Raw genomic sequence first — 25,642 nt, 5'->3', positions numbered from 1 at the left:
TTTCTCATTATTGTACACTCTGCACCCCATCTTGACTGAAAAAAAAGAAATGTAGAAATTTTTGCAAATTTATTAAAAAAGAAAACCTAAAATCTCCCATGGTCAGAAGTATTCAGCCCCTTTGCTCAGTATTGAGGAGAAGCACCTTTTGAGCTAGTACAGCCTTGAGTCTTCTTGGGAATGATGCCACAAGTTTTTCACTCCTGGATTTGGGGATCCTCGGCCATTCTTCCTTGCAGATCCTCTCCAGTTCCGTCAGGTAGGATGGTGAACGTTGGTGGACAGCCATTGTCAGGTCTCTCCAGAGATGCTCCATTGGGTTTAGATCAGGGCTGTGGCTGGGCCAGTCAGGAATGGTCACAGAGTTTTTCTGAAGCCACTCCTTTGTTATTTTAGCTGTGTACTTAGGGTCATTGTCTTGTTGGAAGGTGAACCTTCAGCCAAGTCTGAGCTCCAGAGCACTCTGGAAGAGGTTTTCATCCAGGATATCTCTGTACTTGGTCGCATTCATGTTTCCTTCAATGGCAACCAGTCGTCCTGTCCCTGCAGCTGAAAAACACCCCCATAGCATGATGCTGCCACCATCATGTTTCACTGTAGGGATTGTATTGGGCAGGTGATGAGCAGTGCCTGGATTTCTCCACACACACCGCTTAGAATTATCACCTAAAAGTTCTATCTTCATCTCATCAGACCAGAGAATCTTATTTCTCATAGTCTGGGAGTCCTTCATGTGTTTTTTTAGCAAACTCTATGTGGGCTTTCATATGTCTGGCACTGAGGAGAGGCTTCTGTTGGGCCACTCTGCCATAAAGGCCCGACTGGTGGAGAGCTACAGTGATAGTTGACTTTGTGGAACTCTCTCCCATCTCCCTCCTGCATCTGTGGAGCTCAGCCACAGTGATCTTGGGGTTCTTCTTTACCTCTCTCATCAAGGCTCTTCTCCCACGATTGCTCAGTTTGGCTGGATGGCCATGTCTAAAAAGACTTCTGGTGGTCACAAACTTTTTCCATTAAAGAATTATGGAGGCCACTGTGCTTTTAGGACCCTTGAGTACTGCAGAAATTCTTTTGTAACCTTGGCCAGATCTGTGCCTTGCCACAATTCTGTCTCTGAGCTCCTTGGCCAGTTCCTTTGACCTCATGATTCTCATTTGGTCTGACATGCACTGTGAGCTGTGAGGTCTTATATAGACAGGTGTGCGCCTTTACAAATCAAGTCCTATCAGTTTAATTACACACAGCTGGATTCCAATGAAGGAGTAGAACTGTTGATTTCTATGGATTCTGCCACACTAGGGTGTGGCCCGTCTTAATTGTCTGTGGCCGAATTGGATCTCTTGGAGAGATGGTACGTGCACGGAGAAAAGAATACACAAGACAAGGTGTATCATGTCAAATGATTCTTTTCTACCTTTAATCAGAGATGTACAGTTTTTAAAACAGAAATCGAGCTGTCTCATTGTGTTACAACATGGGTTCTTTTCCAAATTACTGTTTACCCCAAATAGCAAATTAGTATTGATCTCATATGAACTCATATATCCTATATCCGCTACATAATCATTATGCACATAATTATCGTTTTCTAGCCCGGTCCACCCTAGTCCACCCAGTTTCGATGAAGCCTAGGTGGGTTATACAATACAGAAATAAGTCTTAGAAAATGAGAAGTATCTTAAAGCTATATGATTCTTTAAGCTATATGATTCTAATATTTGAGCAAAGTGTCCATATAGTGGTACAATTTTTGATTCTTGTATATATTCATATGCCATATATTCTCCCCTTAACTGTCCCTCCTTTGTAAATATGCAAAATCAAAATCCTAATCTCGTCGAACCTATCGATCTGTCCTCCCGGCCTACCTATCTCAACAATGCTGGAACCTAACTAACTAATCTTCACCGTATATACAAGACGAACCATCTCTAGTAGATGGACCCCCTCCTAACGGACTTTGCACAGGAGGATGTCAGATCCTGCACTCTCCCTCGTTGGTTTGCTTCAGGCAGGCATATTCCGAAGGTGGTGTTCGCATGGTTTCATAGGGACATCTTTCATACAGGGGATCTTCAAAATCGGCATGCATGGTCATCACTGTGGTTTCCATAGTTTTCATCATCATCTTAAGGCATGGAGCTAAGCAGCATAGAATTAAGGCTAAAATAATTAAAACACATAAAATAGCTATTCCAAACTTTGTGAGTGCTCTTTGCCAGCCATCCACCACCCAAACCAGGTATCCCATTGATCATCTACTCCAGAGTTTCGAGCTAACTCTTATGATAAGTCAGTAAGGCCTTTAAGTGCTCTGGATATACTTCCGGTGGGTGCAGTATTATTGGGTATATACGTGCAGCAGCTGGAACCTATCATTTTGCCGACTCCGCTTTTTTCTGCTAGGATCATATCTAGGGCCATCCTGTTTTGGAAGGCCATGATGGATGTGGGGCCTAATTGTTCAATAAGTCCCCGTATAGCATCTCTAGTAAAATTAACAAACCTCTGCTGATTATAGTATAAGTAATTTATCCATTTTACATTCTTGTTTACCCCAATCATGGGAATAATTGATTCAAAACCAGCAGCTATCTCATTTCTGGCTTTAAACTCATTAGGTACCCCCTGAGGAACCCCAATGGAATCTATGTAAATATGGGGGTCGAAGGAACCTTGTAGTTCCCTTTTTACCCTTTTTGGCAGATGCTTTTCTTGGAGTACTTGATCCCAGCCGGGTAGATCAAATATATGGAGGGGCATAAGGGCTTTTACCATGGTATACTGTCCTTTCCATGGAACAGTGAGTCTTGGTCTTATCTTCATGTCCCCACATAACCAATATACATCGGGCAATTGGTAGATTTGGCCTACTAACAAGGAGTCGTTATATAGGCTACCTTCCTGGACCTGAATGACTTGATTATTGCAGTAATTAGATGGTATACTATTCACCTGTCTACCAGGGGCATTTCGTTGGAAGCAGGTGTAGTTACCTGGGTAGGGGGTGATCCCATGGCCAGTTGGTTCGGTATTTTGGTGAGGTGGGTATAGGTGGGATATGGATTGGCATTTCTGTGAATCACCTGTTTGATTATTCATGTATAGAGATAGACTACACAGGAATCCCTTCTCATCTACCCAGGGATTAATTGGGAAGGGTACAGTGCCTAAATGGGGTCTGGCGGTGGTGCAGGCTATACATGAGGAGCGATTTGCATTAGTGGCAGTATATCTCACCCACTCGAGCCAGATATTGGAGTCAGAAAACCCTGTTTCTATGGCAAGTTCTTCTTCATATGTTAAATCTAATAGGAACTTGGCTTCTGGTACTGGTTCATCTATCTCTTCAGTTGGTGGTCTGGATTCAAGGTTTCTCAATCGGAATTTACCCATTTTGTCACCCTCCCCAGCTCTACCAGCTTTTGTACTTGAGCCTAGTACATATAACCCTTGGTCATTCTCTGAGGGGTTGGTCAATAGTAAGGTAGAGAATTATGCATCCCTCCCTGGGGCAGTGGGTGGCAGGGATGGGTAGGCCTGGAAAGGCTCTCTGGCTTTTAAAAGGGGCTTTGGTCAGGGTCATGTGGGATAACAGACTGGCTCCCCACTTGTCCCTTCGCTCTAAGGCTGGGATTGGTCGATAACCCCAATCGTGTTCACCAGTGTTCCATCCAACAAGAGCCCAATCCTCACAGTTTGACCCTTCCCCCCTTTCAGCTGTGGTGACACAGATGAATTGGGTGCCTACCCTAATATCAAGCTGTCCCATGGGGCCTGGGCAGTCTACTATGAGGCAATAGTCAAATTGATATGTTACCCTGGGGGGGGAACATTATACCAGAAAGTCACCATACCCTCCTCATGAGTGATTGTCCCTTGGAGGCTGACAAATGGTTGAACTAAGTAAAGGATAAATCCAAGCAGAGGAATAGTCGCACTCATCGAGATAATTCAATCACCAATTTATTGACATATAAATGACATGTCACGTCATGTCAGGCATAGCGCGAAACGGCCGTTGTCAGCCTTTGTGCACTCCTTTTGTCACTCCCCCAACCTGACATGTTATTTATATGTCAATAAATTGGTGATTGAATTATCTCGATGAGTGCGTCTATTCCGCTGCTTGGATTTAAGGATTGATTACTGCGAAGTCTGGCACCCGGGATCCTCAGCTGTTGGTCTTCTGTTTGCCGCACATCACCAGCGATTTTAAGGTAACAGCGGTGCCGTCCTCACTTTCTCTTGTGGGATTTATAAGTAAAGGAAAAGTATCAGGCGGACGAAGAGTGGCGGTCGCCACTGGCCTCTGGATCTGGGACCTTCTTGCAGTATTGGGCGTGGATCCATGTGGGCTTGCCTTCAAGCTTGAAAGCTGTGGTAGTAGTCAGCAGGACCTGGTACGGGCCGTTGTATCTGGGTTCCAGGGTACGTCGGTTGAATCTCCTAGTGAGGACCCAATCACCGGGCTGGATCTGGTGGGTTCCTTCTAGGTCCTGTGGATCTGGGATGGATGAAAAAACTCGAGAATGTATTTTAGTTAAGTGCTTGGTTAATTCAATCACAAACTTAGTCAAAGTATCATACGGCATAGACAACTGTTGTGGGAAATGCAGTCCTAGTCTGGGAGCACTACCAAACAGGATCTCGTTTGGACTAAGCTTGGTGGGACCAGTTGGTGTATGTCTGATACTGAACAGTGCGAGTGGAAGACTCTCATGCCATGGTCTCCCTGTCTCCTGTGCAGCCTTTAGCATTTTACACTTCAGTGTTCCATTCAACCTCTCAACCTTGCCACTGCTCTGCGGGTGATATGGAGTATGTAAGGCCAACTCGGTCCCGAGGGCCTCCCATAGCTCCTTTGTGAGACTGGCTGTGAATGCAGGCCCTTGATCACTTTCTACGGTGTCTGGGAGCCCATACCTGCACACTATCTCGGAGAGAAGCTTCCTAGCAGTGGTCTTTGCCGATTGGTTCTTGACCGGGAAAGCTTCTGGCCATCCCGAGAATATGTCTATCACCACTAAGGCATACTCAAAACCCCCTGAGTTTTGATTCTTGTATATATTCATATGCCATATATTCTCCCCTTAACAGAACCATCTCAAGGAGGATCACAAGGAAATGGACAGCATGTGACTTACATATGACTGTCTGAGCAAAGGGTCTGAATACTTATGACTAGAGTTGAGCGACTTTTGGTTTTTTAGGGTCGCGTTCCGTTTCGTGAAACCCGACTTTTCCAAAAGTCGGGTCGAGCAAGATCGTCCGATTATAGGGAAAAGTCGGGGTCGTCCCGAAACACGAAACCCAATGTAAGTCAATGGGGAATAAAAGTCGGCAGTGAGAGGAGGACAGGAAACACACCTACAGTGCCCATTTGAATGCCAAAAGCATCAATTCTTCTTACTTAAGCTTGTCAACCTTAATTAACTTCATAATACAAGTTACGCACTGAAAAATGGGGGTTATTTGGCTACAAACTGTGGGGGGGGAGGGCTGGCTCCAGGTTTTCATGTGCCCTGGGCGAAAGAGCGCCCCTTTAACACATACCACAACTCATCATGCTCCGATACGGCAGAGAAATAGCGGTATAGTACAATGAAAAATACCTCACTTTTTACATCTCATGACGAGGCCCATCTATTTCTCCATACAGAATCATTGGTCCCATATAATGTTTGAAACAGTATATGATGAGCTCCACATAATGCTACAGTATATGTTGGTCCCCATGGATGAAGCTCCACTGTCTTATGGGCCCAAATAATGCTCCAAACATAATGGGCCCCATTTCTAATGCTGTAGTGTATAATGGGCCCTGTAAATGCTGCTCCAGTGTCTGATGTCCACCTTTGGAATGTTCCAGTGTATGGTGGGCCCCATCTATCATTCTCCAGAGTATAGTGCTCCCCAAAAATTGCTGTCCCAACATTGAAAACAATCAAATAAGTCTCCTCGCTAGGGAATCCCTGTACTTGTCTGGACAGGTGCTGTAGCTTGCTTAACAGCTCGCCAGCCGTTCTCACGCCGAGTATGGATTACACGTGATTGCACAAAGGTGAGAAAGGGTACCGTATCCCCAGATAACATGTATGGATAGCGTACACATTCAAAATATATGTCTCAGGAGGCAGGCTCAGACGGTGTTAGGCCCAGTATGGATTGCACGTGATTGCACAAAGGTTAGAAAGGGTACTGTATCCCCGGATAACATGTATGGATAGCGTACACATTCAAAATATATGTCTATACAGCATGAGGCAGGCTCAGACGGTGTTAGGCCCAGTATGGATTGCACGTGATTGCACAAAGGTTAGAAAGGGTACCGTATCACCGGATAACATGTATGGATAGCGTACACATTCAAAATATATGTCTATACAGCATGAGGCAGGCTCAGACGGTGTTAGGCCCAGTATGGATTGCACGTCATTGCACAAAGGTTAGAAAGGGTACCGTATCCCTGGATAACATGTATGGATAGCGAACACATTCAAGATATATGTCTCAGGAGGCAGGCTCAGACGGTGTTAGGCCCAGTATGGATTGCACGTGATTGCACAAAGGTTAGAAAGGGTACTGTATCCCCGGATAACATGTATGGATAGCGTACACATTCAAAATATATGTCTATACAGCATGAGGCAGGCTCAGACGGTGTTAGGCCCAGTATGGATTGCACGTGATTGCACAAAGGTTAGAAAGGGTACCGTATCCCTGGATAACATGTATGGATAGCGTACACATTCAAAATATATGTCTATACAGCATGAGGCAGGCTCAGACGGTGTTAGGCCCAGTATGGATTGCACGTGATTGCACAAAGGTTAGAAAGGGTACCGTATCCCTGGATAACATGTATGGATAGCGTACACATTCAAAATATATGTCTCAGGAGGCAGGCTCAGACGGTGTTAGGCCCAGTATGGATTGCACGTGATTGCACAAAGGTTAGAAAGGGTACCGTATCCCCGGATAACATGTATGGATATCGTACACATTCAAAATATATGTCTATACAGCATGAGGCAGGCTCAGACGGTGTTATGCCCAGTATGGATTGCACGTGATTGCACAAAGGTTAGAAAGGGTACCGTATCACCGGATAACATGTATGGATAGCGTACACATTCAAAATATATGTCTATACAGCATGAGGCAGGCTCAGACGGTGTTAGGCCCAGTATGGATTGCACGTGATTGCACAAAGGTTAGAAAGGGTACCGTATCCCCGGATAACATGTATGGATAGCATACACATTCAAAATATATGTCTATACAGCATGAGGCAGGCTCAGACGGTGTTATGCCCAGTATGGATTGCACGTGATTGCACAAAGGTTAGAAAGGGTACCGTATCACCGGATAACATGTATGGATAGCGTACACATTCAAAATATATGTCTATACAGCATGAGGCAGGCTCAGACGGTGTTAGGCCCAGTATGGATTGCACGTGATTGCACAAAGGATAGAAAGGGTACCGTATCCCTGGATAACATGTATGGATAGCGTACACATTCAAAATATATGTCTATACAGCATGAGGCAGGCTCAGACGGTGTTAGGCCCAGTATGGATTGCACGTGATTGCACAAAGGTTAGAAAGGGTACCGTATCCCTGGATAACATGTATGGATAGCGTACACATTCAAAATATATGTCTATACAGCATGAGGCAGGCTCAGACGGTGTTAGGCCCAGTATGGATTGCACGTGATTGCACAAAGGTTAGAAAGGGTACCGTATCCCTGGATAACATGTATGGATAGTGTACACATTCAAAATATATGTCTCAGGAGGCAGGCTCAGACGGTGTCAGGCACAGTATGCATTTGACGGCCCAGATTACACAGCGGAGGAGCAGGGAGAGGTAAAGATTGCAAATGCTGGGGCCCTGCCCAAGCAAGGGGGGCCCACTCGTGGGCGTCGGTACTGGCACTGGGCCCCTCATAGTACAGCGGTGTGTCTTTCGGCGGGTGTGCACCACCACCGTCAGAGACACTTGATTGCACTATGAGGGACCCTGTGCCAGTGCCCGCGCCCAAGAGTCGGCCTACCCACCTGTCCAGGGCAACGGCACTCGCACGGTGTCGTGCGGTAGGTGGTGACCCCGGCCATGGGGGGGAGGCAGCACAGTTAGGGAGTTTTAGAAAGTGGCATATGTTGATGTTGGACATTCAGCTGATGCAAAAGGCGAAATAGGTGAAGTACCAGGAAGAGGTGGACCAAAGCAAGCCATTTTTCTGTCACCCTATGTGTCATCAGGGGAAGGTGGGACAAAATCCTTGGAAACCCATGCGTGGTTCATTTTAATGAAGGTTAGATCATCCACATTTTGGGTTGACAGACGGGTCCTTTTTTCTGTCAGGATTGATCCCTGGATAACATGTATGGATAGCGTACACATTCAAAATATATGTCTATACAGCATGAGGCAGGCTCAGACGGGGGGTTGGACCAGATGACCCAGGAGGTCCCTTCCAACTCTACGATTCTATGATTCTATGATTCTATGATTCTATGATCCAGCTGCACTGAAGACTCTTTCCGATAGCACACTTGCAGCTGGGCAAGCGAGCTCCTGTAAGGCATATTGGGCCAATTCAGGCCAGGTGTCCAGTTTAGCGGCCCAATAGTCAAAGGGGAATGACCTGTGTGGGAGAACATCGATATGGGAGGAAAAGTAGTTTGTAACCATAGTTGACAACTGCTGTCTCCTGTCACTTTCCATCGATGCAGTATTACCAGTTGTGTGAGCGGTATTTGAAAAATCAGTCCACAACATTGTCATGAAACCCCTGTCTCCAACGCCACTTCTGCTGTGTGCACCACGAACACCTCTGCCAAGCTGCCCCCGGCCCGTACGGCTCGTGTGAGAACCATCACCGCTGCTGTGTGCTGGGAATGCCTCAAGCAACCGATTTACCAGAGTTGCTTGTTTATTAGCCAATATTAGGTCAAGGTTCTCCTGTGGCATGATGTTTTGTAATTTGCCTTTATAGCGTGGATCCAGGATGCTGGCCAACCAGTAGTCGTCATCGTTCATCATTTTGGCAATGCAGGGGTCCCTTTTTAGGATCCGCAAGGCATAATCTGACATGTGGGCCAATGTTCCCGGTGTCAATGATGCACTGCGAGTGCTGGGTGGAGGAGCACTTTCTGGCAAATCCACATCCCTCCAGTCACGCACAAACCCTGTACCAGACCTTGCCACGCCAACATTTTCACTTGCCCCACGAGATGCATCCTCCTCCCCTAAGTAATCATCCCCATCATCATCCTCCTCCTCCTCTTCTTCCTCCACCTCGTCCAGGAGAGGTCCCTGAGCAGACAATGGCTGAATGTCATCAAGGATTTCCTCCTCCTCTTCCTCCCCATCAACATTGGCTGCAGACGCCTGCTCCTTAAGGTGCGTCAAAGTTTGCATGAGCAGACGCATAAGTGGGATGCTCATGCTTAGGATGGCGTCGTCTGCGCTTACCAGCCGTGTGCACTCCTCAAAACACTGAAGGACTTTACAAAGGTCTTTCAGCTTCGACCACTGCACACCTGTCAACTCCATGTCTGCTCTCAAAGTGCCTGGCTGTGTATTCTCCCACAAATGCATTATGGCCTGCCTCTGCTCGTACAGCCGCTCCACCATGTGCAGGGTGGAGTTCCACCTTGTTGCAATGTCGATAATGAGGCGGTGGTTGGGAAGGTGGAGCAATCGCTGCAGCTTCTGCATACGAACGGAGTGTACAGGCGACCGGCGGATGTGCGCGCACAGTCTTCGCACCTTCTGGAGCAGGGCTGTTAACTCCGGATAATTTTTGAGGAAGCACTGCACCACCAGGTTCAAGGTGTGAGCCAAGCAAGGTATGTGGCTGAGTTTTGAAAGGGCTATGGCTGCCACAAAATTACGGCCGTTATCACTAACTACCTTGCCTGCCTCAAGATGTACACTGCCCAGCCATGACTCAGTTTGTCGCTTCAAGTACTCGGCCAGCACCTCGGCGGTGTGTCTGTCGCCCAAACCCATCATCTGCAACACAGCCTGCTGACGCTTTCCACTAGCTGCTCGATAGGGGGACACATCGTGTGCAACAGTGGCAGCTGCAGATGGAGTGCTCGTACGACTGCGCTCTGTGGACGAGCTTTCGCTTCTGGAGGAGGAGGAGGAGGAGGGTCGAACGCCTACAGCCAACTGTTTCCTATACCGTGGGCTAGGCAGCACTGTCCCACCACCGCTGTCATTTGTGGACCCTGCATCCACCACATTAACCCAGTGCGCAGTGATGGACACGTAACGGCCCTGGCCATGCCGACTGGACCATGCATCAGTTGTGAGGTGCACCTTTCCGCTCACTGACTGCTTGAGTGCATGGACAATGCGGTCTTTCACATGATGGTGGAGGGCTGGGATGGCTTTGCGAGAGAAGAAGTGGCGACTGGGTAGGTCATAGCGTGGTACTGCATAGGCCATGAGTTCGCGGAAAGCTGTGCTTTCCACCAACCGAAAGGGCATCATCTCAAACGAGATTAGTTTGGCAATGTGGGCGTTCAAACCCAGTGTACGCGGATGAGAGACTGAGTACTTTCTTGACCTACTCATAGTGTCTGGGAGGGTGAGCTGGACTTGAGAGCTGCATATGGTGGAAGTAGCGGTGGACAGGGTGGACTGAGAGAGGGTTGATGATGGTGATGGAGTTGGTGTTCTTTCTGATGGCCTAGAATCAGTCTTTCGTTGATATAACAGTGGGATTCCATGACTGCTGTGGTCTTGCAACGACACCTCAACATTTGCTGCTGTGCTAACCGGTGGGCTTACAGTGGGGGAAACAATGTAGCGTTGCTGACTACCTTCGTTGTGATCAGTTGCACATGTGGCACTTGAGGTTTGGTGTTGTGTCCACGCTTGCAAGTGCATGCTGGTTAAATGTCTAAGCATGCAACTGGTATTCAAATTTTTCAGATTTTTCCCTCGGCTAAAGGTCTTTGCGCACTTCTTACAGATAACCTTGGCCTGATCATGAGGATTTTGTTTAAAAAAGTGCCACACTGCACTCTTCCTACTTTGGCAGACATTTTGCGGCCTAGCACGCTGTGATCTTTTGACCCTCTGGACAAGCTGTCCAGCAACTCTTTTGATGTTTGGAACCTGTCTTTGGAGTGCTCCGGGCCTGCCAGATACCAGCTGTTGCGATGTCGATGTCTGCTGTGGATGCTCCTCATCTGAGCTATTGGAAGCAGCACCCTCTTCCCCCAATGGATGCCAATCTGGGTCAACAACTGGGTCATCCATCACCTCCTCTTCTATGTCATGTGCACCTTCCTCTGTGTCACCGTGTATGGTGGTATAGTGTGCGGGAAGGGGCACCTGAGTCTCATCAGGGTCAGAATCTGGCTCTGTACACTGCGAGGACAATGTAGTGCTCTGAGTGAATATACCAGCAGAATCATCCATCAGCGGCTGTGCATCAGTGCACTCCATGTCAGATTCATCTTGGCCTGGGTAATTCACCATTTGACTTGATAATCCAGGCATGGTATGTGAAAACAGCTCCATGGAGTAATCAGTAGTATGGCCTGCGTCATCCTTCAATCTTGGTTGGGGTGAAGGACACAAGGAAAGGTGTGGTTCATGAACATGAGCCTCCAATGACGACTCAGTGCTTTTACTTTTTACAACTGAAGAAGAGGAGGCGATAGAGCTGGAGGCTGAGTCAGCAATGTAAGACAAAACTTTTTCCTGATGCTCTGGCTTTAAAAGCGGTTTGCCAACTCCTAGAAAACTAAGCGTTTGAGGCCTTATGTAGCCAGACGATGACGCAGGGTCAGCACCTCCTGCATTCGGTCCTATTTTGCTCTTGCCACTACCATCAGATCCACCACCAACACCATCATTACCAGCTGCCAACCCCCGCCCAATTCCACGGCCTCTTCCACCAGCCTTCCTCATTTTTGGTAGAAATGTAGACAAAATCCAACAAACTATATAGTAATGTAAAACAAGGTACAAGGTGTCTATAGGACAGGGGAGATTTTGAATTTCTGCACACACTTTTGGACACTGGACACTTTTGGATTGTGTGAGGCCCACTGATATCTCAGCGCTATGTGACAGGCTCGATGGCACTGCTGTGACAAAAGTGACTAGCGGATAAGGGAGATTTTGAATATCTGCACACACTTTTGGACACTGGACACTTTTGGATTGTGTGAGGCCCAATGAATATCTGAGCGCTATGTGACAGGCTCGATGGCACAGCTGTGACCTAAGTGACTAGAGGATAAGTGAGATTTTGAATCTCTGCACACACTTTTGGACACTGGACACTTTTGGATTGTGTGAGACCCAATGAATATCTGAGCGCTATGTGACAGGCTCGATGGCACAGCTGTGACCTAAGTGACTAGAGGATAAGTGAGATTTTGAATCTCTGCCCACACTTTTGGACACTGGACACTTTTGGATTGTGTGAGGCCCAATGAATATCTGAGCGCTATGTGACAGGCTCGATGGCACAGCTGTGACCTAAGTGACTAGAGGATAAGTGAGATTTTGAATCTCTGCACACACTTTTGGACACTGGACACTTTTGGATTGTGTGAGGCCCAATGAATATCTGAGCGCTATGTGACAGGCTCGATGGCACAGCTGTGACCTAAGTGACTAGAGGATAAGTGAGATTTTGAATCTCTGCACACACTTTTGGACACTGGACACTTTTGGTTTGTGTGAGGCCCAATGATTATCTGAGCGCTATGTGACAGGCTCGATGGCACAGCTGTGACAAAAGTGACTAGAGGATAAGGGAGATTGGATTGCTTGTAAAAAAAGCAGTTTGCGGAGCAGTGGGTAAACAGCAATGCCAGCCTGTCAGGAAGCCTTAGAAGGCAGCCCAACAACCAACACCACTGATACACCACTATATAGCCTCTCCTTGCACTGCACACACAGTGACTGGTGTGTTGTGCAGGCCAAATTGCTAGCAGCAGAAGCAGTTTTTTTTTCTTCTCAGCAGGACAAAAAAAAAAAATTGGGATTGCTTTTAAAAAAGCAGTTTGCGGAGCAGTGGGTAAACAGCAATGCCAGCCTGTCAGGAAGCCTTAAAAGGCAGCCCAACAACCAACACCACTGATACACCACTATATAGCCTCCCCTTGCACTGCACACACAGTGACTGGTGTGTTGTGCAGGCCAAATCGCTAGCAGCAGAAGCAGTTTTTTTGTCTTCTTCCCTGCCTAACGCTCTCCCTACAGAATCAGCAGCAACCTCTCCCTATACTAAGATCGGCAGAAGTAAGATGGCGGTCGGCGTGCACGCCCTTTTATACCCCCTGTGACGCCCACCAAAGCAAGCCAATCACTTGCATGCCCTTCTGAAAGATGGTGGTGACCCGTGCCTATGTCATCACGTTGCCCACAGTGTCCGTGGATCCTGATTGGCTGAAAAAGAGCGCAAAACAAACTTTTGAAACGCGACTTTGGCGCGTAAGTCGCCGACCTCGTGGCCGACCTCATCCTAGGGTCGGGTTTCGTTTCATGAAACCCGACTTTGCCAAAAGTCGGCGACTTTTGAATTTTTTCGACCCGTTTCGCTCAACTCTACTTATGACCATGTGAGATTTCAGTTTTTCTTTTTTGATAAATTTGCAAAAATGTCTACATTTCTGATTTTTTTCAGTCAAGATGGGGCGCAGAGTGCACATTAATAAGAAAAAAAATCAACTTTTTTGAATTTACCAAATGGCTGCAATGAAACAAAGAGTGAAAAATGTAAAGGGGTCTGAATACTTTCTGCAACCACTGTATATATATACTGTATATGTATATATATTACAGAGATAGACACTGTACTCATTGTATTTGTCACTGACATCTATATATCTACCTATTGTATATGTATTTACTGTATGTAATCCATCTCTTCTATCCTGTCGGCTCCTGCAGTGATTTTACAGAACACGGCAGACAGATTGCCGGCTTTTCTTCTACCTATCTATGTAATATATACAGTATATATGCATATATATATGTGTGTGTCACTGACATCTGTATATCGATGTATTCTATGTGTATATATCTATTCTATCTATTCTAACCTGTGTTAGCGTGATTTTACTGTACGCGGCACATGAATTGCCGGCTTTTCAAAGGACACCGGTGCATAAAAATTGGAAAGCACTTGCATGGTCCAAGTGATGTGCGATTTTTTTTCTCTTACCCATAGGCTTGCACTGGCAAGTCCTGGCCGAGTCTCGGTGACAATCGCGGCATGCTGCTGTTTTACTCGCACGCTGAATACGGCTGAGAAAATAAACGCTGATGTGAGCTGCCCCGTAAAATAACACTGGGCCAGCTGATGTTTTCTCACATAGCACTCGTCCGTATTCTACGGTAGTGTGACGCCGGCCTAATCCTGAGTCACACGTCAAGCCTTTAGAAAGGTTGAATATTGACCTCTAGGATTGCTACCTCCAATGGGGGGGCGCTAGAAGACCTGCTCTCCTCCTCGGTGAAGAGACTACATAACCCGAAGACTCCATGCACAGACTGATGTAGCTCATTGACCTGACACTTAACACGTTACTGGCCAAGCCCTGACGTGTGGCATTAATGTGCTTTGGCGCGGTCAGTAACGCGGTGCGTGCCATGTTGAGGATTGCTATATCTGCATTCCCGCCTATTCTGGGCACCACCACCCTATTATTAGCAGCGCAGGACTCTGCTGCCTCCTGTGTTCTTTTACTTGTGATTTCTCACGACTCTCCACCACAAGGAGCCTCCATCCTCGGGCTTCAAACACAAGATCCCCGCATCCTCCACTCTCAGAGGTTACCGCCGCGCGCTCGATTTGTCTTCCAGCGTGAATTCCCAGATGTTGAATTTTTGCTCACAGCTTTGATGATATTTGTTAAAAGAATTCGGATGACAGAAGTCGCTGATATTAAATGTTTCCTTTGATTCCGCCGGATGTCTTTGTTAGTTTATATTGAATTTTGAGGATTCCAGGATTGTGATGTTTTTATTTGATAATTCAGTGAGGAGTGAATGTTTCCATAGTTTATAAAGCGTCATTAATTCCACATCGCTGTGCATACTGTACATTATCATCGATGTCCCCATTAGGGCTCACAATCTATCAGTATGTCAGTGGAGTGTAAAACCGGAGAACCCGGAGGAAAGCCACGCAAACAAGGGGACAACATACAAACTGCCTTCCCATGTGAACCCAGGACCCCAGCACTGCAAGGCTTCAGAGCAAACCACTGAGCCACCGTGATGCCCTATATATAATACAGTGCTAACCACTGAGCCACCATGATGCACTATATATAATACAGTGCTAACCACTGAGCCACCGGGCTGCCCTTTATATATATATAGTACAGTGCTGTGCTAATTACTGAGCCACTGTGTTGCCCTATATATGTAGTACAGTGCTAACCATTGAGCCACCGTGCTGCCCTATATATTATACAGTGCTGACCACTGAGCCACCGAGCTGCCCTATATATAGTACAGTGCTAGCCACTGAGCCACCGTGCTGCCCTATATATAGTACAGTGCTAACCACTGAGCCACCATGCTGCCCTATATATAGTACAGTGCTAGCCACTGAGCCACCGTGCTGCCCTATATATAGTACAGTGCTAGCCACTGAGCCACCGTGCTGCTCTATATATAGTACAGTGCTAACCACTGAGCCACCGTGCTGCCCTATATATAGTACAGTGCTAACCACTGAGCCACCATGCTGCCCTATATATAGTACAGTGCTAGCCACTGAGCCACCATGCTGCCCTATATATAGTACAGTGCTAACCACTGAGCCATTCTGCTACCCTATATATTATACAGTGCTGACCACTGAGCCACCGTGCTGCTCTATATATAGTACAGTGCTAACCACTGAGCCACCGTGCTGCCCTATATATAGTACAGTGTTAACCACTTAGCCACCATGCTGCCGTATATACAGTACAGTGCTAACCACTGAGCCATTCTGCTACCCTATATATAATATAGTGCTAACCACTGAGCCACCGTGATGCCCTATATATAATACAGTGCTAATCATTGAGCCACCGTGCTGCCCTTTATATATAGTACAGTGCTGTGCTAATTACTGAGCCACCGAGCTGCCCTATATACAGTACAGTGCTAGCCACTGAGCCACCGTGCTGCCCTATATATAGTACAGTGCTAACCACTGAGCCATTCTGCTACCCTATATATTATACAGTGTTGACCACTGAGCCACAGTGCTGCTCTATATATAGTACAGTGCTGTGCTAATTACTGAGCCACTGTGTTGCCCTATATATGTAGTACAGTGCTAACCACTGAGCCACCGTGCTGCCCTATATATAGTACAGTGCTAACCACTGAGCCACCGTGCTGCCCTATATATAGTACAGTGCTAACCACTGAGCCACCGTGCTGCCCTATATATAGTACAGGGCTAACCACTGAGCCACCGTGCTGCCGTATATACAGTACAGTGCTAACCACTGAGCCGTCCTCCTACACTATATATTATACAGTGCTGACCACTGAGCCACTGTACTGCCCTACATATAGTACAGTGCTAACCACTGAGCCACCCTATATATTGTAAAGTGCTGACCACTGAGCTACTGTCCTGCCTTATATACAGTACAGTGCTAACCACTGAGCCATCCTGCTACCCTATATATTGTACAGTGCTAACCACTGAGCCACTGTCCTGCCCTATATATATAGTACAGTGCTAACCACTGAGCCACCGCACTGCCCTATATATAGTATATTGTTAACCAGTGAGCCACCATGCTGCCCTATATATAGTAAAGAGGTAACCACTGAGCCCCCATGTTGCACTATAAATAGTACAGTGCTAACCTCTGAACCATCGTGCTGCCTGTATTTAGTACAGTACTAACCACTGAGCCACCGTTCTGTCCTATATATAGTACAGTGCTAACCATTGAGCCCCTGTTCTTATAGGAGAAATATGCATAAAAACAGCACAAATTGTAACAAACGTCTTCCTTGGTGCACATGACATTATACACTTTTCTGGTACTTTGCATTTGTGCATGTTTTTCCGTCCACCTCACGCAATGGCCGGGGCTGTGACTTCTTTACGACGACGCTCACAGGACTAAATGATTTTCTGAAAGTTGCAATTAAGACATTTATTTTATTGCAAATAATAAAAGCAACAGAATAACATAAAATTGCTGTTCCTTCCACTATGAGCGACAGAATCCGGGACTTGTGGTACAACTGTTCCCGCTCGTTACATTTGCTTTACAATCAAGATAATGTATTTGTCACCATTAAATATTACAATGACTCTGCAAGCGACAAGATCGACTCCGACGACGTTTCAGGTTCTCAGTAACAAAACAATGGAGCCGCTGGAAACCTCGGAACAGTTTATCCTACTAATACACAATCATTTCCCACCGACTCCAATCACGCCGCTTCCTATGAAATAATTACGCACTTTGTGCTGCGATCACTGTGAGTTTATGAAAATGATTCTATGTCAGATGGAAAACAAAGTAAAAGGAGGACAAAAAGGCGCAAAACAAGCACAAATAGAAGCATTGTAGGGAGAAACACAGGGGAGCAGCCGTCACACCCAGTCCTTCATGCATGGAGCGGCCGAAAGCAGAGGCATAACGTGGGGAACAAGCCCAGTGGTGGTTACCTCTGGTGCCAAAGTCTATAGGGGCAAAATCTTAGGCCTGCTCCCTCTGCCACTTCTTTTCAAGCATCAGATGGCTGGCGAGCTTCAGGAGTAAAGCAGCCAGTGGCAGTCGTCTCGGTTGATGCTGTCAGTTCCTATGCAGAGCGATGCAGTCGAGAACAGTTTGTCATCAGCTGTTGCATTGTAAGCGACAAAGATGACAAAGCTGTCAGTAATAATGCAATGGGTAGGTTTGTCATCTCAATCACTGCCTATGCAGAGCAGCAGTGCTACAATGTTGTGCTCTGCATAGGCAGCAACCAAGATGATAGAGGCTAAAGAAAGACATTGCTAAATCATACGCACTGTGCTGGAATCTTCAAGCGCAATGTTCGGATTTCTTTGTTCCGCAACTGGAGGCTGTTCATCATTTCGTCCAAAACAAGCCTAAAAGCTGTCTTGGTGCATAATGGTGACACGCTACCTTCAATTCCTGTTGGCTCTGCCATCCACATGAAATAAACCTACGACAACATGAAGCAGCTGTTGAGGCGCCTGGACCATGACCAACATTTGTGGTCCCTATGTGGTGACTTAAAGATGGTTGTTCTCTTACTTGGTCTCCAGGGTGGATACACAAAGTCCTGCTGCTTTCTGTGAGTGGGAAAGTCATGCAAGAGAATATCTCTACAATATTAGAGACTGGCCTCTCCGACAATCACATCAGCCAGGAACTAGTAACAGTGTCCGGCATCCAGCACTCGTTCACCCACATAAGATTTTGTTACCATCATTGGATATCAAGTTGGGCCTAAAGAAGAACTTTGTAAAGGTAATGGATAAAAATGAAAAACCATTCAAGTATCTCACTGATATGTTTCCAAGGTTGAGTGAAGCAAAGATAAAGAGTCTTTATTAGACCTCAGATCCGAAAGCTTCTTCAAAATAAGGAGTTTCTCAGTTCATTGTAGGGCAAGGAAAAGGCGGCACGGGTCGCATCCGCATTAATGGTATCTCATTATTTTTTTAAACTCAAGAGCAGATAACTAGGAAGAATTGGCGGAAAATCTAAAACATATAAGGATCTTTCTAGACTTTCTTCCACCCAGCTGTGGAGCAGTGAGTGACGGGCACAGTGAGCGATGTCGCCAAGATATTGTGGCAATAGAGAAAAGATATAAAGGAATATGGAATCCATCGATGCTGCGGATTACTGTTAGACAATTCTAAAAGATGATCCAATGCAGGAGTACAAGAGACAAGCAAAAATGAGGCCCAAATATTGTAGTGCGGTTTCTACAACTGTTTATAATTCGCAGTAGTGTTTAGACAGGAGTTACTTATTTGAATTGTTGCAAAGTTTCTTCTAAATGAATATCAGATAATTATCATAACAAAATATTTTTCATCTTTACATTTGCCAAAATACTAATGTTTCAAAGTACCGAAACCTTTCATGCATTAATTATATGTAGCAGAAGGAAAACGCTTTGATATCAAAGAAACAAGAGACAACAAAAACATTTCTTTGCCAGATTTGAATTCAGGAGGTCAAAATCCAGAACAAATGGCTGATTTGATAACTGAACCTGACAACATTTGGAAATATGAACAGTGTAATTATCAAACTTTGCAAATATTCACCGAGCGTTGGACCATTTATCTTCACACTAGGACAAATCCGGACAGTCTTGTGTGCTATAGTTGAATGTCACGATCCATTTTTGGTTCTGTGGCAGATTCGGGCTCTCATATTAAAACTTTTTTCCTTTCAGGCCATCAAGGGTTAATATTATTTTTTTCCGCTGGTGTTACTGCATGTTTAGTTGGTCTTCTGGTGAGCTTTTCCTCCCCGGTGGCCGCTGGTGTTACTGCACTGTGATTAATTATCTATGCAGGTGGAAAACCACTCCCACCTTCCTACATAAGCTCACCAGGTGCACCAACTCACTGTTGGTGATATTGTTTCTCTTTGGAGACCAACCAAGTTGGAGTTCAGGAGCTGACAGAGTTCTGTGGATCTTCAGTTGTCTGCTGTTTTTAAGCGACTAACTCTGCTATCCCGGAGCATTGCAGCAGAGCAAGCTAAGTCTTGTCTTTCAGCTTATTTAACCCCGAGGTGTCTGTATTACCCTTTCCCTGGTTTTTGATGCAGTTTACTTTATTCCCTGTCTCACTTCCTGGGGAGGGGGTTGGGTGTTTATCTCACTTTAAACAAGAGATAGGGACAGGTCGGAGACTTGGGCCTCACTACCATTAAGTGTACCCCCAAGTTAAGGAGAGTCAGGACCCCCCTTAGTCTTAGGGGCAGTTCAGGGGCCCTGGTTCCACATCCCCTGTTTTCCCCTTGCTGCCCCGTGACATTGAATAAATGGTGCCAGGTCATAGGAAGTCTCCACATACAAGAAGTAGAAGGACGCTCTGTGAATGATCCCTTTGGATCCAATGCCGAGTAGTAATAGAACTGTACTCAAACTTCCTCATTATTTTATTTATGTAAATGTAATTACTTAAAGGGATTGTCTAAAACTAACAGTGAATTTCATACAATGTATCCAACTACTTAATTAAAAATGTAACCACTTTTCTAATGTATTTCAATGAAAAATTCCCTGCCGTTCGCTTTCTATTTTAACTTCCTGTCCATATTTTGTTTTCTTATTTCTGATGACAATTCATTTGGCACTGAAACAGATCGTCAGCAGGGGGGCTTTCTTTTCCACCCAGCTCTGTGGTCACTTGCCACATTTTACTACACCCTGATGATGTCCTGTGATGAAGAAGTGGCCGCAGATTCTATCACTCCGCTACACTTCATCTGTCCCCACCAACTCATTCACTGAAGCAAGACATCATCAGGGAGCAGTGATAGAAGCAGGGTGAGTGACAGCGCCGCCCCACAGCTTCCATGGCTACCCTGAAATTAATGGTCATCGGAGGCTGTGTTGCTGTCGCTCGCCTGGTTTCCATCACCACCTTATGATGATGATGCTTCGTTCAAGGGTGGAAAAGCAAGCAATAAGAGTGACAGCAGCGTCTGATCATGATCCATTGGAGAATCCACAGTGCATTCTGGAAGACTCAAAAGTATCATCGGAAATAAGAAAAAAACAAGCAGGAAGTTACAGTAGAAACGGTCGGGAATTTTTCATTGAAGTAGATTAGAAAAGTGGTCGGATAAATAAATGACATGACATAGTTAGACATTAAGGATGAAATTCACTGGTAGTTTTGGAGAACACCTTTGACACTGGGGTCACATGAGAGTAATATATTCATGTGCCCGTATAACTGCTGCTAGTATTAGATTTGATAGGGGGTTGAGATGAGAAAATTGATTTGATGCAAATATATGCTGAACTTTTTGGAATTCACTGAATCCAGCGCATTTGAACAATTTGTGATTTGCCTTTTTACACATTTTTCAGAAGATTGCATCAGCCAGACAAGGATCACATGACCTCCGTCACGGCTGGGCGAGCTTCCCCATAATGTCCTCCATCTATCAAATCACATGGTATAGCGCAACCCAATAGGAGGGAGTATCAGAGCCTGTATAAAAGCCGAGGCAGGGAATGCAGCAGCCATAGTGAAGTGAATCTGGAGAGTGAGACAACATCACAGCTCTGCATTAGAGATAGGGAGAGAAAGCCATAATACACTGAAGAAGCTATAATACTGCGTTCACATGTTTTGGCCGTGTCATATTTTTTTGTGCCAGCAAAATGATACGTTTGTGCCATTTTCAAAATTGTGGCAAAAATGTAGGAGCTCCATTGCAAACGGAGCAATAAACCACAACTTGTGTACCAAAGAAGAAGAGAAATTAACAAACACACTTGTGATATGAAATATACTGCATATCATTTTATTAAGTACAAAACACCATTTTTAATAAAAACAATAGAAAATAAACCATGACACATGAACGCAGCCTGAAAATTGTGTGTGACAGCAGATCAGGGGATTAGTGTGTGGGGAGAGGAGAATATTGTTACATATGTTTTTCAGGGCAGTTGGAGGCTTTGGAGAACATGGATTTACCACAAATCCCATTTCTTGGGAAAATTTGGCAAATCCTGTACATTCTCATGAAAAGATTTCCCCGTGTCTCATAATTGGACTCTCTATGGACCAGACATACTGATAGGCAATGTAGCTTGTGAGCTCCAATGGGGACAGTGCCAATAATAAATGCAAAGTGCTGTGAAATTAATGGCGCGATATAAGTGGAGCTGCACTCTGATGACAGGTGGAGCTGCGCTCGGGCTGGAGGAGGCAGCGACAAGGCGACCTTTTTGGTTCCCCACATGTTGACCTGTAGCCGGAGCAGAAGGGTCGTGGACTCGTGTCCTCTCGTCATACACAGAAAAGTTCCTCTAAACTTGAAATATAGTTTTGGAGCCTCGGGACTATTTGCAGGTTCGTTACCTCGTCTCCGGCTAAATATATAATGAGCTGATACATGATTAATCCGCAGACATTGTGCCCTAATGCATAATAGACGATGCAACAAAACACAAACCCTCGGAGGACTGCAGTCATGTAAGAGATAATTGCTCAAATCAGGATAAAAATATAATGAATTAGTCAGAAAAAGGCATTCGCAACCAAGCTGGCGAGGAGCCGGGCACAGATGTATCCTACCTCTCCTACCGCAGGGACCGCATTGATATGGTGCACGCAGCTCCGTACCCCATCATTAATCTTCATTCTGCCTCATTTCCTTCCGTTCTCAATGTCGTGGTAAATCACAGAAAACAGTTATCGAAGGTGCTCAGATCCTGCAAACATATTGAAAATGCATTTATTCCATGAGCTGATCCCTCCTGCGCCTGCATTAAATATGAATTCGTCATCTGCCTGGAAACATAAAGCTACAAATGTGAGTAAGACGCCTTGAGACGAGAAGATGAAATCAGGTAATTATCACTGTAGAATCAGAGCGCTCTGCTGGAACAGCCAGCGGACTACCGAGAATGAGCTCCCAGTGCTGCCATCTAAATCACGGCCGGTCTGCATATCAGTAGGGAAGAAATATCACCGTCCGGCTGAAGGGTTAATGGTGGCAGGAGGTTTGCACCAGACACAGGCTTTAAAGGGAACCTGTCACCCCCCCAGGGTATTTCTAAGTAAAAGAGGCACCTTCAGCAGCACTAAGGCTGCATTCTGTGAAGGTGGCTCTTCTGTTTCTGACCCCTAGTAACACAGAAATATTGACTTTTATAATTAGCTCCTCATACCTGTAATGCATCCCATAGGTATGGTGTGTCCCCCTGTATCAGCCGCCTCCCAGCCGTCCATCATGCCTCTGTCTTGCATCTGGGCACTGCCTCAAAGCCATTCATCATGCCCCTTGTCTTGCATCTGGGCACCGCCTCCCAGCCTTCCATCATGCCCCTATCTTGCGTCTGGGCCCCACCTCCCAGCCATCCATCATGCCCCTGTCTTGCGTCTGGGCACCGCCTCCCAGCCTTCCATCATGCCCCTATCTTGCATCTGGGCACCGCCTCCCAGCCTTCCATCATGCCCCTATCTTGCGTCTGGGCCCCGCCTCCCAGCCATCTATCATGCCCCTGTCTTGCATCTGGGTGCTGCCTCAAAGCCATCCATCATGCCCCTTGTCTTGCATCTGGGCACCGCCTCCCACCCATCCATCATGCCCCTTGTCTTGCATCTGGGCCCCGCCTCCCAGCCATCCATCATGCCCCTTGTCTTGCATCTGGGCGCCGCCTCCCAGCCATCCATCATGCCCCTTGTCTTGCATCTGGGCCCCGCCTCCCAGCCATCCATCATGCCCCTTGTCTTGCATCTGGGCGCCGCCTCCCAGCCATCCATCATGCCCCTTGTCTTGCATCTGGGCGCCACCTCCCAGCCATCCATCATGCCCCTTGTCTTGCATCTGGGCACCACCTCAAAGCCATTCATCATGGGACTTGTCTTGCATCTGGGCACCGCCTCCCAGCCTTCCATCATGCCCCTGTCTTGCGTCTGGGCCCCGCCTCCCAGCCATCCATCATGCCCCTGTCTTGCGTCTGGGCACCGCCTCCCAGCCGTCCATCATGCCCATCTTGCATCTGGTCCCCGCCTCCCAGCCATCCATCATGCCCCTTGTCTTGCATCTGGGCGCCGCCTCCCAGCCATCCATCATGCCCCTTGTCTTGCATCTGGGCGCCGCCTCCCAGCCATCCATCATGCCCCTTGTCTTGCATCTGGGCGCATGCCCGAGAACTGTTGTCACAGCGCAGGTGCTGGCATACTACACAGGAGGAGGCGGCAATGCACAGGGGCATGATGGACGTCTGGGAGGTGGCTGATACAGGGGGAAATTCCATACCTATGGAACGCATTACAGATATGAGGACCTATATATAAAAGTCAATATTTCTGCATTACTAGGGGTCAGAAACAGAAGAACCACCTTCACAGAATGCAGCCTTAGTGCTGCTGAAGGTGGCTCTTTTACTTAAAAACGCCCTGGGGGGTGACAGCTTCCCTTTAATGACCGGCGGGGGCTGTGGTTGGGCATCGACAAGGCTGTATCTACAATAGGTTGTAATCACACCCGCCCCTGAAGCTTAAGAGGTCCAAAAAGTCCCTTTGGCCTATATAACAAAGACCATTGCTCTTAAAGACTTGCAATAATTGGGGGCCCCTTACGAGCTTTTGCATTGGGACCCATGAGCTTTAAGTTACACCACTGTGCATCGAGGTTCAGTATGGGTTGTAAACTCAAGGGATTACCATGGTGAGAAGGGGTCTTGAATCTATACAGTGCAAACCTGTTGAGATCTAGGGGTCTAGGGGTAGTGCTCAGCACTTATGTGTCTTAGGTACAACAATGCTGCAGCTCCAAGAATAGACTTATAATACATCAATGCTTGGGACATGGCGAAATGACCGATGGTCAACAGACCGGTCCTGTGTGACACTATGGGGGTCACTCCAGAACCAAAATGCCCACCAGTATGCACCAAACTGCTCAGGATAAGTTCACGCAAAGAATTTTTGAGGCTATGTGCCCACGTTAGTGTTTAAAACCTGACACAAAACCGGACTCCTTCCCAGAAAACGCGCGTTTTATTTCCACTGCATTTTTTAGGTTTTTTTCCACGTGACTCATAGGAAATAGCTATAAATGCGGACTTATGCGGAAAATAATGAACATGCTGCGTTTGTAGCCGCTAAGCGTTTCCTATGCAGAAAAAAACGCATCAATTGGCACAAAAAGGCCAAAATGCATTAAAATGAATGGGAAGCTTATTTTAAGCGTTTCTGAAGCGTCTGATCCGGCACAAACGCTTAAAAAAACGCAACGTGGGCACACAGCCTGATACATCTTTATACTGCATGAAGAATGCAAATTCTGGCCAGAAAATTGCAGCAAAAATTACTCATGAATTTAGGTGCATTTTTATGTCTTTTTGGTGCTAAGACACTTTAATCTCAGTGGTGAAAATCTGCAGTAAAAAAAAAACACTGAAATAATTGACAGAAGTAAAAAAAAACACAAAGAAAAAGAAGTGCGCAGGGCGATTGAGATTCATTTTGCTGTTACTGTTAAATGAAGGTAAAAAACACATAAAAAATGCTGCTAAATGTGAACATGCCCTAATGCAAATGGTAAAATGATGTGAGTGTTTGAAGACAACGGTCCAAGGTAAAGCCGGCACTCACATCTTCGTAAAAGAATTGCTTTATTGATCCAGTAGTATAAAAGGAACAAAATTTGAGCACAATAGCACAAAAATTAAAAAGGCAGAAAAGAAATATCCGCTGCGCTCCCAGGCAGCAGGTTTCACACCTGCACGGCCCTTTGTCGAGCCTGATTATGAAGAGCTTTGAAATATTCCCTCTCGGTATACATTGTATCCCTGATGCTTTTCGTACTTCCTCTTTTTACTCTTTTGCCTTTTAGTAGAATTCTTTCCATCCTTCGTGTTATTATCTATAATTTGTAGGGTGAC

The 25,642-nt window shown here is 46.1% G+C and overlaps 2 long non-coding RNA genes across 2 annotated transcripts in view; one reads left to right on the top strand and one right to left on the bottom strand.

Moving 5' to 3' along the window:
- Positions 1–1,390: 1,390 nt before the first annotated feature.
- Positions 1,391–23,014, bottom strand: LOC141049165 (uncharacterized). Its single transcript, XR_012220269.1, has 3 exons — positions 22,919–23,014; positions 22,323–22,459; positions 1,391–4,507 (listed from the first exon to the last, which is right to left on the bottom strand). It is a non-coding gene; the product is annotated as an uncharacterized lncRNA (long non-coding RNA).
- Positions 22,456–25,642, top strand: part of LOC141049166 (uncharacterized) — a 15,288-nt gene continuing 12,101 nt past the window's right edge. Inside the window, exon 1 of the long non-coding RNA XR_012220270.1 lies at positions 22,456–22,560. This is a non-coding gene — a long non-coding RNA (uncharacterized lncRNA). The remainder of the gene's footprint in view (positions 22,561–25,642) is intronic.

The sequence above is a fragment of the Dendrobates tinctorius genome, unplaced genomic scaffold (assembly GCF_039654945.1).
Source record: "Dendrobates tinctorius isolate UK_male_01 unplaced genomic scaffold, ASM3965494v1 ptg000143l, whole genome shotgun sequence".
Taxonomy (NCBI): Eukaryota; Metazoa; Chordata; class Amphibia; order Anura; family Dendrobatidae; genus Dendrobates; species Dendrobates tinctorius.
Note: the sequence above shows the minus strand (reverse complement) of the source record. Positions and strands in the feature narration are given on the sequence as shown.